This window comes from Miscanthus floridulus, chromosome 11 (assembly GCF_019320115.1).
Source record: "Miscanthus floridulus cultivar M001 chromosome 11, ASM1932011v1, whole genome shotgun sequence".
In the NCBI taxonomy this organism is placed as follows: domain Eukaryota; kingdom Viridiplantae; phylum Streptophyta; class Magnoliopsida; order Poales; family Poaceae; genus Miscanthus; species Miscanthus floridulus.
The window spans coordinates 56,489,922-56,496,214 of record NC_089590.1 but is presented as its reverse complement, the minus strand read 5'-3'; the positions used below and the strand labels follow the sequence as shown (position 1 = coordinate 56,496,214).

The window sequence follows — 6,293 nt, the reverse complement described above, 5'->3', positions numbered from 1 at the left end:
TAGATCTATGTGCTAGTAGGCTCTGGTACCATTGTTGATATTCTGTGGATCGACTAGAGTAGATCTAGGCGGATGAACTCATAGAACATGAAACATATGCACATTTAGACCTAGAACACTACACCAAGAGGGAGATAGGGGAGAGAGGGCTGGTGATGAACCTAAGCCTCCAGATGATGTCGCGGTTGTGCTAGCCATCACGGGTTCGGTGATGGAGGCAGCACACGGGCAGCGACGGGTGGAGTAGAGGTTGCACGGACGTCGATGTAGTGCGGTCGGGCGTAGCAGTGGCGACGGCGAGGATCAGCGGAGCTTCCCGTCGCTGGCTGCGCGCCCTCTCGAGATCGGTCTAGGGTTTGTCGGTGGGGTTTGCGGCTCACGGCGAACCTCGTACTTTGAGCCGCCGGCCCCCACCTCTTTATATAGCGCAGTGCGACGAGGGCCCACCAACCATGTAGGGTTGGGTGCCCCCGATCAGGGCGCGAGACTAAGGCCCAATAGGCCGTTGGGCTTATTGGTCAGGAGATCAATCTAACAGCGAGTGCCAGGCGGCCGGCTCACTTAGATCTTTTCACCTAAACTACGTACTTTTTAGTCTATATGCATAGTTCCAGGTCCTCAGTGTTATCGTCTTCCCCGAGCTACGCATCTTTCGTGATCGTAACCAGTCTGATGGAACACATTCCTCTAACAGGTCTCCCTCGCCAAGTGGACAACTTTGCCAAACATTGAAAGTTCTTTAGCCCATGGCAAAATGAGTCTCCATATCCAATTGAAACAACCTTCTACTATGCTAACTTTATTCTATGAAGGGCTCAAATGAACCCATTTGTAACTAATGTTAGTTATCTTTTTTGTTCCATGTATAATAATATGATGTGCTATAATTCTGGCTTGCTGGCCCGTGCGATGCACGGGGGCACCGGCTAGTTTTCCTCTAAATTCGGACGGATCAGAGTTGCTCGCTGCTGGACTGTGGCAAGCAGACAAGGTGCAATGGTCACCTTCTCATATGTAGCCTGTTCGGTTGGCTGGTTCGTATCGTTGCTGGTTCATGAAGAAGTACTGCTGACTGGTTTGTGTGAGAGAAAAATACTGTTCCGGCTGAAAATTTACGATCGTTTATGACAAGCCACAACCAAACGAATAGGCTGATGAGCACTGAGAAAATTCAGATTGAGGAGACAAACTCATGTTTACTTGCACTTGCAGGCCTAAAACTTCTCTTGTTACTCTCTCCAATGACAGATGCAAGAACTTGGGTCATCGGCCTACAGGAAGGCACTTTTAGGGGCTGATTGGTTTTCAGTTTCTGGCTGGCCAGGCCGCGGGATGCAAAGTCTCCTTAGGCCATGTTCGGTTAGTCTGGGATGAAAGCTTATATAAGTTAGAGAATCAATCCAGCTAGGAATTGTCCCAGGAGACAAATATGTGATAACCGAACGAGCCCTTACATCCTCAGGGCCTGTTTGGAAGACAAGTTTTGAGTCCAAAACTAGTGTAAAATACAAACCCATAATTTTTTACAGGTGAAACTGAAAAATGGTGCTTGGAAGTCGAGAAAATCGGAATTTTGCCCTTATGGGGAGTGGGCTTCGCCCAAATGCCATCAATTTTGTGGACTTCGCTGAAATGCCCATATAAAACAAGTGCAATACGCTATAATGTCATTTTGAGTTTTAAGTCTACTTAAAAAAATCAGTCAAAATTTTAGCCTTCAGTGACCATTTTGCCCCTGAGCTTGTTGACCTATGCCCTGCGCTCTCATCTCTCCCCCTCTCGTTGTTCTCTCGCTCGAGTGAAAGGCAGAGCGCCGCCGCCCCAGGCCGGCCCCCCCCCCCCCCCCCCCGTGCACTGCGCCCTCGGGCCGAGCCTCCCCGCCGCCATCCACCCCCAAGACGGCTCCCTGGCCTAGGCGAAGGCTAGCCCGCCGGCGCCGCCACGAGCAGGTCCCCGCTCTCCTCGTCGCTGGATCTGTGGCCGCTGCTCCTGGCTGTCTGGGTTCTCTTCCCCAGGCGAAGGCGACCCCAGCCAGGCCGCCCGTCTATGCCAGGCCGCCGTCGCCCGACCGCGCGTCACCAGGCGCATCGCGCCAGACCAACCCTGCAGAACTAAGGTGAGGCTTCAAGGCGCCCATATTTAGGATTGACTTGTGAATTCAATGGGTATAGTGTTAACTTAGGGTTTTACAGGAGTAGGAAACAGTGACTCTCTTATGTGCTTGTGCTATGGATTGCAATCGGAGTGATGTAGTTACCGGGTATGCATCATTATTTACTCTTTGTTGTATGGTATGCGTGGATCTTGTATGCGTGTAGTGTTCTAACTCTGTAATTGGTGTTTTTTAGGATCGATGCGGAGCCTGAGCTTAGTTTAGTGCCTGAAGATGGTGGCATTCTAGAACATCCACAGGGACATGTCGTTAATTAGGATGAATTACGGATTGAGGAAAAGCAAGATGATGAAGGGGAAGGAAGGTTAGAAATTTTCGATGAGGATGAGCTCTATCGTTTGCTGGGCCTGAGAACCGAGGATCATCATGGCTAGGGTGCTGCTGATGGTACTTCAAATGATAATCAGGCTACCGCAAACAATGGTAGTACAGTCCCTGATGTTGACACTAGTGGTGCAGCTATCCCTGTTGATGATGCAATACCGGAGGAGAGGGTGATGGTGTATGACCCTAACAAACCATGCATAGATATTGGCACTATGTATCCCAACATGGTTCAGTTTAGATTGACGATGAGGCAGTTTGTCATTAATAAAGAGTTTGCACTACACACTGTGAAAATAGACATAGAGAGGTTTATTGGGAAGTGCATGGCACCAGATTGCCCTTGGCATATTAATGGTTGAAAACAACATCATTCAAAAACTGTTATGGTATATAGAATTTTTTTTGTTATATGAATATGACTTCTTTTTTTAGTCATGGCAATGTTCTAATTTATGTAATAATGTAGGTTACAGCTCTGATTGATCAACATAATTGTTCATCCAGTGTAAGGAGACTTACTACTACACCCACTGCTGCCTGGGTTGCTTCAAGGGTATCAAGCACCTCAGGAAGGACCCAAATATGGGCCCAAAAGAATTGAAGAAGCAGCTGCAAGACGACCACAAATGTGAAATTCACTATGACACCGTTTGGAAGGGGAGACAGATTGTAATGAAAGAGTTGTTTGGTAGCTGGGAGAAAAGCTTCCAAATGCTCTACAATTGGAGGGCAAAGGTTCTGAAGCACTCACCAAACAGTGTCATTGAGATTAACATAAAGATGGTTGATGGCAAGGTACACTTTCACAGGTTCTTTTGTGCTTTAAGTCCTTGTATTGAGGGTTTTCTAGAGGGATGCAGGCCTTATCTTAGTATAGACTCTGCGTTGAATGGTAGATGCTGTGGACACTTAGCAGTAGCCACTGCTCTAGATGGACACAATTGGATGTATCTTGTTGCATTTGGCTTCATAGATGGTGAGACAACAGAAATTTGGGAATGGTTTATGACTCACTTGCATAAGGCCATAGGAGACCTACCTGTTCTTGCTATTTGAACTGATGCATGCAAAGGTCTAGAGAAAGCTGTTAAAAATGTGTTTCCTCATGCTGAACATAGAGAGTGTTTTAGGCATCTTATACAAAATTTTATTAAGAAGTTTGGGGGTGATGATTTTTCGAAGATGTATCCTGCAGCTTGAGCATATAGAGTTGAAGTATTTCAATATTTCTTCAAATTTGTTAGAGAGGCTAGCGATCAATTGACAATCATCATAAATTGTTGTGGATGAGAAGTGCATTTAACCCTGAAATCAAGTGTGATTATATAACCAACAACCTAGCTGAATATTTTAATAATTGGATCAAGGACTGGAATGACCTTCCTGTAGTTGAGCTTGCTGATAAAATTAGGGAGATGCTAATGGTATTGTGGAGGAATAGAAGACAGACTGGACAAAAGCTTAATGGGACAATTTTACCTACAGTCATACATCAGCTAAAAATGAGAACCAGAGGCTTGGGTCACTTGACTGTTATCACCTCTGATAGTGTGGCTGCAGAGATATGGAAAATCAATAGCATTCATAACAGGCATGTAGTGAAGACTTATCTCCGTGAGTGCACATGCCTTGAGTGGCAATATATTGGTAAGCCCTGTCAGCATGCTTTGGCTTTGATTACAGCCCAACAAACTATGGATGTGGATCTTGAAGGATTTGTCCATGAATACTATTCAGTGGAAAAATTCAGGAATGTCTATAAGAGATTAATAGAGCCACTCTCAGATAAAACTCAGTGGCCACATGTGCCACCCCATTTACAGTTGGGGCACCATTGGACAAAAAGGGTGCTGGGAGGTATAGGAAGTTACGGATAAAAGGATGTCTTGAGGGAGAAAGTGGTGGAAAAGGGAAAAGACTGCCAAAGAGGCTGCCAAGGAGGCTGATAAAGCTACTGAAGAGGAGGCTATGCAAGCTGCTAAACCTAAAAGGCAATTGGTAAAAGGGAAAAAGAATGTGCAAGGGATGTGGAGAATTGGGTCATGAAGAAACAAGCTACAAGTGCCGTCTAAATGGGACGAAGAAAATGTACTGATTTCTTTAGTTTTGTAACTTACATCTACTAAATGGGACAAACAAGCTACAAGTGCCTAAATTATTCTAACTTGCAAGAAAAGGAAGCCCAGGACAAATACAACCAAGTATGGGAAGAATGGTAAAAAAGCTGCTGAAAAAAATCCTATACAGTCTAATAATGCTGCTGTACAGGCTAAAAATGGTGATGTACAGTCTGATAATACTCCTGTGCAGCCAGAAAATGGTGCTGAAAATACTCCTGTACAGCCTCAAGATGTTGTCGTCCAAGCTGAACTTACTCGTGTACATGCTGAAAATGTTGCCACAGCTACGGCCAATCTTTTGTCAACAAGTCCATAAAGATTGATTAGAAGGTACTACGATTCTTTATTGAACCCATTATAATTCTTTCCTAAAGAAGCTGCCGTCCATTACAATTCTTTCATGCTGCAGCCGACTAACTGTACTACTTGGAGAAGGGCCAAGTACGTTGCTAAATAATTTATCGCCAAACAAGCAGGCTACAACTTTACCAAAACCAAAAAAGGAAATAGCGAAGAAGTTGATTCCAAAGAAGTTGAAGACAAACTGAGATGTGAATTTGAAAAACTCTATTGTAATGCCTATGTATGAGCTGGCATTCGAAAAACTCTACTGTAATGTATGTGGACATGTATCTCAATCATGAAATTATAATGTATACTGTTGTAACGTAAATGATACCTATGTATTGTGTGAACCTTTATAAAATCTACTATATTTTCTGGAATGTTATTGGTCCTTTATGAAATCTACTATAGAAAATGCATACCTGGAACATAAGTGGTCTGATGCATGCAAGTGATTTTTATAGATAGAGATTTTGATGCCCGCAAGTGTTTTTTATGTATCTCTGTAATGATTTGGATGCCTGAATTGTGTAAGTCTACATATTTATGCAAGTCTACAGATTGTTCAGTAAGGCTATAACTTCACCATTTATTCAAGTCTACAGATTTAAAGATCATCCTGATCTGAACTACTGGTTTGACATCTATGATCATTTTGATATGCACAGGTTCTAAATTGTGTGTGAATTTTAGGTCTTAAAATCTAGAACTGAATGTCTTGTGGTTAAAAATTAGTAGCTACTGTTTGTGTTCAATAGCAACAGCAACTTCATGTATCTCGATCAGTAGTCGCTGCTTTTGTTCAGCGGCATGATGTGCGCCAGGCTTATAGATCCAGTTCAAACACACTTACCGATTTTCCCCATTTCTGTGTTCCAGAGCCCAGCAACAAGATCGACAGAAAGTTGCAAGGTGAGCTAGGTTGCCAGAACATGTGTAGATTCAGTACCATTGTTAACTCAGATAACAAGGCTAGACAACAGGCTGAAAATGGTGCTGTACAAAATCATCTGTGCATATTGGTATCAAACTAGCAGCAACAGCTAACTAATCAGTGTTGATACAATATAGTTCTAGAACACAATCTTGCTTCACTTGCTAATAAGCACTACCACGCCTAAAAGAACTATGACAGTCATGACTAAACAGAGCATCACCAACAACTGGACCAGATTGATAAGCTTGTTTATCTTGAGATAGATTCTATCTTCATCAAAAATCCTGCTTTTAAGCTTCATTTATTTTTGACATTTAGTTTCACCATGACCTTCTAATGGCACTGCAGCTAGCAAATCTTCTTTAAGCTTCTTTGCGACTACTTTCTTGTA

The 6,293-nt window shown here is 43.5% G+C and overlaps 1 pseudogene; it reads left to right on the top strand.

Annotated features, from left to right (window-relative positions):
• The first annotated feature begins 2,228 nt into the window (after positions 1-2,228).
• On the top strand, positions 2,229-4,936 carry LOC136491996 (uncharacterized; annotated as a pseudogene).
• Positions 4,937-6,293: the final 1,357 nt, after the last annotated feature.